The 13,017-nt window shown below is 42.3% G+C and overlaps 1 long non-coding RNA gene across 1 annotated transcript in view; it reads left to right on the top strand.

The window, feature by feature from the left end:
• LOC311607406 overlaps nt 1-13,017 on the top strand; it is a 36,244-nt gene that overhangs the window by 18,432 nt on the left and 4,795 nt on the right. The window contains exon 2 of the long non-coding RNA XR_014782584.1: nt 10,467-10,523. This is a non-coding gene — a long non-coding RNA (uncharacterized lncRNA). The remainder of the gene's footprint in view (nt 1-10,466; nt 10,524-13,017) is intronic.

The raw sequence follows: 13,017 nt of genomic DNA on the forward strand, positions 1-13,017 counted from the left end.
TCGACTCCTCCGCAGCTCTAAACTCGATCCTAAACTACTCCACATCCTTTCTGCAAAGCATGTCCTACAGACCACGTGATCAGGTTTATCACAGCAACGTCCCCACTCCTCCTACTAATTTTCTGTTTCAGGTACTTGTTTTGTTCCTGTGGCCAAATACAAGGTAAGAAGCAACTTAAAGGGAAAGGGGTTTATTTCGACCGATATTTTGAGAGGGTTGAGGCAACAGGGGAATAGGGACCGCGGCAGCAGGAACCTAAGGTCTATTGCCCATGTAGTCAGGAAGCAGAGGGCAGACAGAAGCGAGGCCAGACTATAAAACCTCAAAGCCTGTTACAAATCATTTCCTCCAGTAATGTTCCACCTCCTGAGGCTTTTACAACCTTCCAAACAGTGCCACTAGTTGGGGACCAAGAAGCAAACATACGGTCTATGAAAACATTTTGTATTTAAATGTATCTAACTACAACAATGACCCTGTAAAACTTATTACCAGTGAAAAGGAATGTTGCATGTGCCCATAAGTAGGGGGAAACGTCTAAATAATTTCGAACATGGAAACTTGGTTACTTAGCGTTGTTTTTATTTGTGGTGTTCAGGATTGAATCCCCGGCTTTTTTTTGCACGTTAGGCAAGCACTCTAGCCCTGAGTTGCCTGTGTAGACGGGGTGACTGCTTGCTCCCCGTGGGACAATTCCCTAAGGGCTGCTGATCACACATCTCCTACCCATCAAAGTCACATTCATATGTAAATGTAACTCTCTTTGTGTCAGAACGTTGTTAACTTGATTGGCTCAGGTACATGCTCAAGTAGATTTCCCAATGAAATACTTAAACAGAATAAACAGCTCTCGGCCACAAAAAAAAAAAAAATTATGTAACAGTATTATGAGAATTTTTAAAGAAATGATTGCAAGTAATTGTAGTTCCATCTACAGAACCAGTTTTCATAATTGAGACCATTAGAACCAAAATGTTAGTGTGACAAAAAGGATTTGAGTCCCCACTGGTTAGCCTCCTATTTGGAAACAGTAGTTAATAGAACAAAACCTTAGAACTGCAAGGAAATGTGCTGTTCCTTGGGATTCTAAGGAGAAGCGGTGTGGTTATATTGCCACATAGTTTCCCACAAGCTAACTAAAATGAGAAAGGCATCCTCTCTGCAGTGCTGGTGGGTTTGAGGAGGACGACCCTTTTTTCATTTCTTCTCCACTGAAAACAGCCGTTCTGACATTTTAGGTTAGTCAATGTATTTGTCCAGAACTAAGTGTTCCTCATGGATGACGTGAGGTTGCTGGGTAATTATCCAGTCTTTTCTAGTTTCATGAGCATGTATCAATTACAGATTTTTTTCCTCTTAATTTTGCTTTGATCACCGGTCATTTATTTCTAGTCTACTATGTGCCAAGCATCTCACCCATCATTTGAGATGCAATGGTAAACCGTGAGACACGGCCTCTGTGCTCCCATTCACAATTCTAAAAATGGCGGCAAGTGTATCATTGAAGATAACTGATATCATGCTGTATAACACATAGATTCCAAAACATCTCACGAGCAGTTTTACCCTTGAGCTTCACCAAAAGGCTGTCAATTGCTTAGGACAAATTAGTTTCATTTGTATTTTTTTTTTTTTAATGTGCGGTATATATGTGTATGTGAGGGGTGGGGGCGGAATCTGTGCACACGTGCGTGCAGGTGCCTGTGAAGGTCAGAAGAAGTCACTGGATCGTCCTTGCCCAAAGCATTTATTTTGGGTTAAGAAATGATATTAGTGCCTTAGTGTTCATTTGCACTGCTATAGCAGAATGCCTAAGTTTAAGTGACTTATAAAGAAAAGAGTTCTTGCTTACAGTTTTGTTTGTTTGGTTGGTTTTTTTTGAGACAGGGTTTCTCTGTGTAGCCTTGGCTGTCCTGTACTTCCTTTGTAGACCAGGCTGGCCTCGAACTCATAGTGATCCACCTGCCTCTGCCTCCCAAGTACTGGGATTAAAGGCGTGCGCCACCCCTGCCCGGCTGTGCTCTTTCTTAAGTATCAGAAAAACAGCCCTGCAAGTTCTTTTCCACTCATCAGTGCTAAACCCGTAGATGCTAAACACCCCCAGGACCCACCTTATCAATACTGTTGTACCGGAAACAGGCTTCTCACTTGAGAATCTTGAGAGGATGTAAACTCCCTAAGCACAGCACTCAGTTACAGATGTTTAGGGAGAGATGTGGTCCTGGGGAAGCAAGCTCTCCTGCCACATGATGCAGTTAGAGAAGGAAAGTCTAGAACGTGATGCATTCCCTGGCATGTTGAATTAAGCTTCTGAAGATGGCCTCAAGTAGGAAGAACACATGTTTTCCTTGCTGTAGCTGTAGCCTACATACTACATAAACGTGGGTGAGGCATCCAGGAAAGAAAGACTTAGATCCTTAATGGTTATGAAGGTGCCTGGTCAGCTGTAAAGTAAGCCTCTGCCCTCCAAGCTTCCAGCCAATGTTATTTATCTTGGTTTCTGGTTATTTTGGCACATATAGATGAATTAATCATAACAGACAAATAGTTCTGTATAGTCCTTTCATTGTGGTGGCTGTAGATGCAGCCACAAAGATTAGCTCTGAGCTAATGCTCCTCAGCTAACACACTGTTAACTGAGACAAAGCCCATAAAATCTACCATTTTAAAATGACACATGTCCACCCCAACCGTCTTTCCTCAGAAATTGTCCTTGCTACATAATCAATGTCTTTTCTGCTATCTTAATTAATAAGCTGTACAAATAGACCAATCACTTACTTTTTTATTTGTTTGTTTGCTTTTGAGACAGGGTTTCTCTGTGTAGCTCTGGTTGTCCTGGAACTCGCTCTGTAGACCAGACTGGCCTTGAACTAACAGAGATCCACCTGCCTCTGCCTCCCGAGTGCTGGAATTAAAGGTATGTGTCATCACTGCCTGGCAATTTATTGCATCTTAAGAGAAATATTTTGTTGCTGACCTGCGAAAAAGGAGCCTGAACTACTGAGAGTAGCCCGGGAACAGGACACTAGAGCAAGCTATCTGATAAAAGGCCTGAGATCTCTAAACACAGGTGGCTGACTTCAGCCGGTGCTGGGTGAGCGCTACTGATGGATACACTGCATGCAGTCTTTGGCAAATGGCTCAGTGGTTAAAGAGCACCGCCTGCTCTTCCAAACGTCCTGAGTTCAATTCCCAGCAACCACATGGTGGCTCACAACCATCTATAATGAGATCTGATGCCCTCTTCTGGCCTGCAGGTGTACATGCAGACAGAACACTAATAAATAAATCTTACAAAAAAAAAAAAAAAGTTCAAACGCTGTCAACAGTTCCAAATCCAAGTGGTTTCTCAAGTAATTCTACAGCTGGGAAATCAGCCCCTGGTGACACAGTGAAATAGGACCGAGGTATTAAGTTAAATATGAGATTTTCGTTTGCTAAATGAACATCATGATATTTCCTCCATCTCTTTTCATATTAAAAGAAAATAAGAAAAAAGATCTTTGGTAACAAAAGAAAAGGATTAAGGTTTCTGCTACATTAAAAATGTATCAGTTCAGCCTATGGTAGCAAAATAAAGACACAGAGTCTGAAGCGTACTTTAAAGCTGCTAACACAACGCTCTGGGCAGAAACTATAGTAATACAAATCTATTCCTAAACTATGGTAAACAAACTACTCTAAACTGATAAACAATACTATACAGCAAGCATTTGCTACTGTGATGCGCCACAGGCCGTTCTTCCCTTCCTCCTCCGCAGCCAACCATCTATCTCCAATTGCCGGAACTCCCTCTTCTGCCCCCAGCAAGCCCCGCCTTCCACTGCCTGTCCTTCTGCCCAGCTGATTGGCTAAACAGCGCTTTATTGATGGTTGATACATCCACTCAGCATTCCTCCACAGGTTTCTTTCAAAGATGGAAGTGAGTTTCTAATATTCCAAACATTTAAGCTAAGAATGGGAGGGGGCTCATTTAAAAACGCACAATGAGGTTCTGCATTTGTTTGTTTGTTTTTTTCTTTTTGTTTTGTTTCGTTTTTTGAAAAAATATGGACCGCCTCACAGACTTGCATGTCGTCCTTATGTTGTGGTCACACTAAACTCTGCATTGTTCCAATTCTGCTGGAGTGAACATGAAAGTATTGTTTCTTTCTATTTAAAAAAAAATCTATTGAAATCACCTATCAAATCTACCTTCTTTTTTCAGTGCCAAGGGTTGAACCTAGAGCCTTACCCATATAGACAAGTGCTCTACCATATGCTCAGCATCACATTTTACCCTAAGGAGATGCAAGAGATAGCATCCTCAACCGCAACTATTGCCCTCTGGAATTCCAGGTTTGCTGCTGTTCACATGACCATAAAAGCTGCTATGCTGCTAGTGTATTACATGTGTGAGAGCACAATATTAATTAAAATACTGTAAAAAAAAATAAATAAAGGGGCTAGGAAACATTTCAGTGGTTAAAGCACTGGCTGCTCTTCCAGAGGACCCGGGTTCAATTCCCAGCACCCATATAATCCATAACTGTCTGTAACTCTTGTTACAGGAGACACGAGGTTCTCTTCTGACCTCCTCAGGCACCAGACATGCATGTGGTACACAAACATGCATGCAGTCAAAACATATATGTGTGTGTGTGAGTGTATATGTATAGTAAATTTAAATAAACATATAAAATAAATTCAAAAGAATACTGTAAGTCTTATATGCCTAAGAAATTAGGGCAAAACAATTCCAGTAAAGAGTCATGGAGAACTGAAATCCTACTTTATCTCTCAGACTCTGAGAAGAAACTACAACTACCAGAAATAGGAAAACATAAAGCAGATGTCAATTTTCTCTTCAAATGCATATACATAAATCATTGCAGACTGTGTCTTCTGAAAATGGATGGAACAGTATGAACTATCCTAGTGTTCTCTTCACAAGTCGACCTTAACATTAGTTCCAGGGGAAGATTGAGTTTATGTCCTTTCCCCCCTAAATTTGGGTAAACATTTGTGACTGTATCAACAGGCAGAATTCAGGGGAGCAGCATTATGTAGAGTTTGAGGCTAGATAATTAAAAGTCCAAGTGTTTCATGCTGGTTTCTCGGGGCAGTCACAGTAGGAACTCACTTGGTTACCTCGAGGAAGCCCAACTAGACTGCTATTTAAAAAGTGCCCCAGCTAGCCAGGTGTGGTGGTGCACTCTCTTCATCCCAGCACTTGGGAGGCACAGGCAAGCAGATCGTTGTGAGTTCGAGGACAGCCTGGTCTACAAAATGAGTCCAGGACAGCCAAGGCTACACAGAGAGACTCTGTCTCGGGGAAAAAAAAAAAGATAAAAATAAAAAAATAAAAAGTGCCTCAGCTAACGGCCACTGTCATCTTCGAGATATGTGTGAAGATGTGTTCAGTGATTCCAGCCCCCAGTTGTGTCCTCATGAACATATCTGGCCTTTGTGTCTTCCCCTGAGGCTTCTGTGTCACAGAGCAGAGAGAAGGCATCTTACTGACTCCTATCTGGATTTCTGATTCAAAAATCTGAAAGCATAATAAAATAATTGCTTTGTGCCACTGAGTCTCAGGATGGTTCATTGGTGTATAACAGTAACTGAATATAATGTCTTTTGTAATGTGTACTTTTTCAAGTTATTTTATTTGGGTTATCTTATACCTCTACCTCCTTTCCAAACCCTCCTCCTGACCCGTGGTGTAAGAGGCAACACTGAAGGTCACAGGGTCAACTGGGGATCCTTTAAAGGGCCAGTCACACAAAAATAAATCACACGACAGAGGACGGTAAATGTTAATGTCTAGTTCATTTTCTCTTTTTTATTAAGTCTAGGACCCCAGCCCACAGAATGCTGTAGCCCACATTCAGGGTGGGTCCTCCCATCTCACTTAATGTCATCTAGAGGCTTGTCTCCTAGGTGATCCTAGTCTCGTCTCTTAGGTGATGCTAGACTCTGTCATGTTGACAACAGTAACCATCACGTGGTTATCTTCTACTTAGCCTTGGTTGTCAACTTGACACAGCCTGACAGAAAAGCCTGGATTGAGCAATTGCCTACATCAGATTGGTTGAAAGTGACCTGTGCTAGCTCAGTGACAGCTGAGCCAGAGAGGCTGAGCTGAACAGATAGGCTAAAACAGTTGGTACAGTTCTGAGCTACTTGTATTGGGGGAAACTGGGAGACGGAACCGTTAAAGCACGGTTTTGGGGAGCCAAGGGAGGAATGGTTGGGAGACATTTGAAAGGGCTGGGTGGAACCGGGGAGAAGGGTTGGCTGAGAGTTAAGAGGATTGGTTACAGTTTTGCAAGAAAAGGAGACAACATTTAAAAATGTAAAAAAAAGAAAAAAGAAATAAGTTAAAAACAGGCACACGTCCATTTAACAGTCCTCTGCTTACTGGCTGCAGATGCCTGTAACCAGCTGCCTCATTCCTGTCCACGATTTATTTCTGTGTCATGCTGAACTCTACTCTGAACTGTGAGCTAAAATAAACTGTCTTCCTTCAGTTGTGTTGGCCAGGGTGTTTTGTCACAGCAATGAAGTGAGTAACTAATAGCAACCACGAAATTGACATGTTGGAAAGTATCTCTCAAACGTGAAATAAGACCTACAGGCCTGGGGATATAGTTAGTTAGGGAATGCAGCGCTTGCCTGGTGTAGACAAGACGGTCATTGTGCCCCCTAGAAAGGACTGAGACGGCCATTCAGAGACCGCGTCTTTTTAGTGGGTTTAGCCTTTTGTCCTCCAGAATTCGTTTCCCCAAAGGTTCTGTCCTCAGCTGTCTAGTGTTCTGCTTCAGATGTGAATGTGCGTGGGCAGAGTCTTTCTTGAACCCCAATGTACTTGAGCTATCTGTTTGGATCCCCACCATTATGCCAAGTTTTACTGTCTCAAAAGCAGCCCACCCACTGTCTTCTTTGCAAGTCTGAGCCTTCGGAGGGAGCAGAAAGACGAATGATGCCAAGTGTTAAAACCTGGTGAGGAGCTGGTCTGGTGGCACGGGCCTTTAATCCCAGCAGAGGCAGGTGGATCCGAGTTCGAGGTCAGCCTGCTCTGTAGAGTGAGTTCCAGGACGTTCAGGACTACACAGAGAAACAAAACAAAACAAAACAAAAGTACTTACTCGTATGGTTCTTACAATTCCCCTGTGCATCTGAAATTATTTAAAAATTAAAAAGTTGCTGGTTGTGGCAGGGCAAATTTTTTAAATTCCCAGCACTCAAGAGGCAGAGGGAGGCGCATCTCTGTTGAGTTCCAGGCCAGCCCAGTCTACAGAGTGACTTCCAGACTGCCCATGGACGAAAAGGAGGAGGAGGAGGAGGAAGGAAGGAAGGAAAAAAGAGGGAGGGAGGGAGGGGAAGGAGGGAGGGACACACAGAGAGAAACAGAGAAAAAAGGAGAGAGAGAGAGAGAAGGAAGGAAGGAAAGGAAGGAAAGGAAGGAAGAAAGGAAGAAAGAAAGGAAGAAAGAAAGAAAGAAAGGAGAAAAGGCATACAAGAGACAATGACGAAATTATAACTGACTCTACCACACATTTCACAATGTCTGGTCATGAATGCATGAATGTTGTTATTGATACTGAAACATTTTGGAATAACTTTTTATTCTAATTTCCTCGGCTCTTTTCTCAAACCAATCAATATTATTTAGGCTTTCTTTATGCTCTCTATAGTGGATATTTATTTTTTGGTCTTCCTAATACCAGCTCTTCTCTCTCTCTCTCTCTCTCCCTCTTGGTTTTTTGAGACAAGGTTTCTCTGTGTAGCCTTGGCTGTCCTGGACTCACTTTTGTAGAGCAGGCTGACATTGAACTCACAGAGATCTGCCTGCCTCTGCCTCCTGAGTGCTGGGATTACAACCAGGCTAAAAGGTTAAAAACCAACATTTTCATTCCCTCCCTCCCTCCTTCCCTCTCTCTCCTTGTTCTTTAGTTCTCACTCTGGCTTAAAATACGGTTCCTCCCTCCACAGTTTCTCTTTTCTCTGCTGGCCTTCTGTCTCCCAGCCCCGACTCTCCCCAAGTCTAATCTCTGCACTCATATCTCTCTGGGCTCCCTCTCCTACCCTGCCCCAGCTCTCTAACCACTACCTCTGGCTTTTCTATTTCCCCTTCTGGGTGATATTTGAGCATCCTTCCTTGGATCCTCTTTGTTACTTATCTTCTTTGGGTGTGTGCATTGTAGTATGTGTATCCTGTACTAAATGGCTAAAGTTGACTTATAAGAGAGTGCAGACCATGTGTGTCATTCTGGGTCTGGGTTACCTCACTCAGGATGATCTTTTCTAGTTCTATCCATTTGCCTGCAAAAATCATAATTTCTTTGTGTTTAATAGCTGAGTAGTATTCTATTGTGTAAATGTGCCGTAGTTTCTTTCTCTTTTCTTCAGTTGAGGGACATCTAGGAATAAAGCTGGCTATGAACATAATTGAGCAAGTGTCCTTGTTGTATAATGGAGCATCTTTTGGGTATATACCCAGGAGTGGTATAGCTGGGTCTTGAGGTAGAACTAGTCCCAGTTTTCTGAGAAAGTGCCAGATTGATTTCCAAAGTGGTTGTACAAGTTTAAGCGCCAATGGAGGAACATTCCCCTTTCTCCACATCCTCGCCAGCATGTGCTGTCACTTGAGTTTTTAATCTTAGCCATTCTGACAGGTGTAAGTTGGAATCTCAGAGTCAATTTGATTTGCATTTCCCTGTTGTCTAAGGACATTGAGAACTTTTAAGTACTTCTCAGCCATTTTTCTGTTTCGCTCTGTGCCCCATTTTTTTTTTTTTTCGAGGCAAGGTCTCTCTGTGTTAGCCTTGGCTGTCCTGGACTCACTTTGTAGACCAGGCTGGCCTCGAACTCATAGTGATCCGCCCGCCTCTGCCTCCCGAGTGCTGGGATTAAAGGCGTGCGCCACCACGCCCGGCATGTGCCCCATTTTTTAATTGGGTTATTTTGTTTGTTGGTGTTTAATGTTTTCAGTTCTTTATGTGTTTGGGATATTAGCCCTTTGTCAGATGTAGGATTGATGAAGATCTTTTCCCAAGCTGTAGACTGTCATTTCATTCTATTGACAGTATCCTTTGCCTTACAGAAGCTTTTCAGTTTCAAGAGGTCCCATGTATTAATCTGACCCCTGACACTATGAATGATACTCTGCTATGCTTGCAGAAAGGAGCCTAGTAGCGTTCTCCTCTGTGAGGTTCCACCCTGTAGCAGTTTAAAACAGATGCTGAGACTCACAGCCAAACATTGGGTGATGCATAGGGAGCCTTGTGGAAAAGTGGGGTGACTGATCTAAGGCTCTTTAACGTTTCTTTTTATCTCCTTCCTTTTTAGCCAATGAAGCCTTTTAGACTTTTTAGCATTTCTTCTCTCCCAGAGTAGAAGGGGGCCCTAATGGCACAAACCACTTGGAGTCTTCTCTTTTTCCTGCTTTTTATTGACACAGAGCACAACTCCGGGCCTTGAGACTTTTCCTTCTTTTTAAACCAGGAAAAGGACCGACAGGCTCATAATTGTATCAAATCGATCTGTGTTTAAGAAGAGTGGAACCTGGAGCCATCCGCGCTGGGGCATGATGTTGCTTGCAGGGGGATGGGGCATCCCGTTCAGATAGAAGTGCTTACCTCAGTCTGCAGGCTGTGCGAATACCTAACCCCTACTTGTCTTCCCATCTGGATTCTTCTCTACTTTGCTTGAAATGATGACACCCGGCTCAGCAAAAGTTCCAAATAAATGGACAGGAATCACACAGAATCTCTTTCTGTTTTCTCACTATTGGCAGTATCCTATTGGGGAATGGCGTGCCCGCCAGGGATTTCCAGTTGATTCCACAGTAGACTCTTGCCTCTTCAACTTGGGTTCTTCCTTCTTCCCCTTAAGTCCCTAGGGACTGATCTAATGCTCTCTAACCATCCCTCTCTTTTTTTTTTTTCTTCCTTTTTGTGCCCTTTCTTTTTAGTCAATGAAGCCTCTAGACTGGTTTTAGTGTGTCTTCCTGGCCCAGCATCTCCACTGGCAGGGTGAGCCCTTGTGTGGCATCTAGTGATCATTGCTGAATCCCATCCTTACTGGTATTTGCTCCTTGGAGGTGAAAAAAAATAAATGTTTTATACAGCTCAAATTGGCCTTATCAAACAAAACATCTGCTAGATCCGTGAATGACTGGTGACAGCAGGACACAGCAGTGCTGGCCTCTCCAATAGAAGTCACTGCAGTTAATGGAAGCTATTATGGGGAAATTCTGGCAAGAAGTTTCCTTTTTCTTTTTTTTCTCCTCCAGACAGCTAAAAAAAAAAATTTTTTTTTTAAGGAAAAAAAATGTATTCAGTTGCTAGGGTAACCTGTGGTTTCAAAACTACCGTAACAAAAGCCAGATATCACATATCAAACTACCAAATTGTTAATTTGACTGGTATTTTAAAATAACTACTGGAAAGAGATGTTTTCTTCTTATCTTGCCTTGTAGAGCAATGGAGAGTAGAGACTGCAGAACAAATGAAGAAAAGGAAGATAAAGGAATTTGGTAGGTTTCTTCAAGAAATCTTTGTATCTTATTACATATTTGTTGGACAGAAAGTCTGTGCATGTTACAAACACAAGGGTATGAGGATTATTCAGTCATGCAGAGTTACTGTTTTCAATATTTCTCTCCCCAGTTTCAAGCCCCGACTGAGTTTTAAGGGAGTGGTGTTCTGTGGGTAGTAGGCAAATCTGGTTACTTAGGGGAGTCATGCACACTCTGAAACCCTTAAGGGTAACTAGGTTTTTCTGTGTCTTGATTTTTTTTTTGTCATTTGACTTAAAGGGAATATAATAAAGCCAATTCAGCATAGATACTATAGTTAGAAATAGCTAAAACCAAATTCTTTTTCTATTCAGTGCTAAATTGCTCTAACCTCTCTGAGCCTTGGTTCTTCACTTTAAAAATTAATATCAGGACCAATGACTCATGTCAACAAATGAAGTGCAAGAAAAAAATGAATGACATGATGTTAAAAGAAACAAAAAGCAGCTGGGCGTGGTAGCACACGCCTTTAATCCCAGCACTTGGGAGGCAGAGGCAGGTGGATCACTGTGAGTTTGAGACCAGCCTGGTCTACACAGTGAGTCCAGGACAGCCAAGGCTAACACAGAGAAACCCTGTCTTAAAAAACCAAAAACCAAACCAAAACAAAACAAAGCAAAAAAGGAAGAGAGAGATTGGGGACATATAGATTAAAACTGACTTAAAAGCAACTAAATCCAGCCTTGGTTGCATATTCACTTAATCTTGGCACTTGGAAGGCAGAGAGGCAAGCAGACCACTGCTCATTCGAGGCTAACCTGGTCTACATAAAGAGTGCCAAGACAGCCAGGGCTGCATAGAAAGACCCTGTCTCAACCAGCCAAACAAAACCAACCAAACAAACCAAACCAAACCAAAACAAAACCAGAGCCCCCAAAGAGTCAATTAGCTATTGTGTAAGAATATCTTGACCTAACGAAAATAATCATAAAACATCATTTATAAGAGTCCAGGGGATACTTGAACATTGATTAGATCTTTTATACTATAAAGAATGATTTCCAATGTGTTTAAATAAGATGACAACATGGTATTGTAAGTTTCTAAAATAGCTCTTCACACAGACGAGTCACAGGAATCTGAGATTTGATTTAAAGTGAAGCAAGATGAGAAGGAAATATCAGAAAAACAAGCTTGGCCCCAAGATTAGAATTGTTGGTGCTGGGTGCTGGGCTGAATTTTCTCCACTTTTCAATATGTGTTTGACACTCTATATAGCAATAAAGAGACAGATTAGGCTGGAGAGAGGGCTCACGATGGCTAAGAATAGTGCATAGGCTCTTCCAGAAGAACCAAGCACCCACATCAAGTGCCTCACAGCTACATGTAACTCCAGCTCCAGGACACCTGACACCTCTGGTCTCTGTGGGTACTGGCATCCATGTGTGCACACACAATACACACAATTAAAAATAGTACTTTTTAAAAAATTTTTTAAAGATTTATTTTTTATTATTATGTATATAGTGTTCTGTCTGCATGTACACCTGTACACTAGAAGAGGGCATTAGATCACATTATAGATGGTTGTGAACCACCATGTGGTTGCTGGGAATTGAACTCAGGACCTTTGGAAGAGCAGGCGATGCTCTTAACCACTGAGCCATCTCTCCAGCCCCAGTACTTTTTTTTTTAAATGAGAGATTTTAATGAGTGATGCTCAATGTTGGTGTGTGTGTGTGTGTGTGTGTGTGTGTGTGTGTGTGTGTGTGTGTGTAAAGCATGTTCCAGAATGCCTGGTATATGATAATTGCTCAATAAATGTTACCTGCTGTTTCTAGAGGCAAGACCCCCAATGATAGAGATGATCATGCTAGCATATGTGTGCAACTCCAAAAGGACTGCGAGGGCTAGCCTGGGCTAAATAAGTGAGTTCAAGCCAGTGTGAGATATATAGCGAGGCCTGATCTCAAAACAAAAACAAGGACCCTAAAGGTGGCTTAATAATTAAAAGCCATTACTGTCTGTGCAGAGGAGCTGGGTTCAGTTCCCAGCATCCACCCTGGGTAGCTCACAACCACTTCTGCATCCAGCAGCACACACCTCCGGCCTCCTTGGGAACCGTGCACGTGCCTACCCACAGTTGCACACAATTAAGAAATAAAATTAAAATAATCTTTAAAAATAATTAAAACAAGCCAGGCATGGTGGCTTTAGTCCAAGTACTCTGGGAAGCAGAGGCAGGCAGATCTCAGAGGTGGCAGAGCTGAAGGCACAGTTGGTCAACATAGAGAATTCCAGAACAGCCAAGACACACAAAAGGACCAAGAAAAACAAAAAACAAAACACAAAAAACAAACAAACAAACAAACAAACATACCAAACAAAACAAAGAAACCAACCAACCAAGCCATCAAACTACAAACCATTCCTAGAATCATCCATGGAGCAATGACTTCTTCCCCCCCTTTGCCCCCCTTCCAAACAGGCATCACTAACTGATAGCTGATAG

This window comes from Acomys minous (genome assembly GCF_964271855.1).
Source record: "Acomys minous genome assembly, chromosome: 10".
NCBI lineage: Eukaryota > Metazoa > Chordata > Mammalia > Rodentia > Muridae > Acomys > Acomys minous.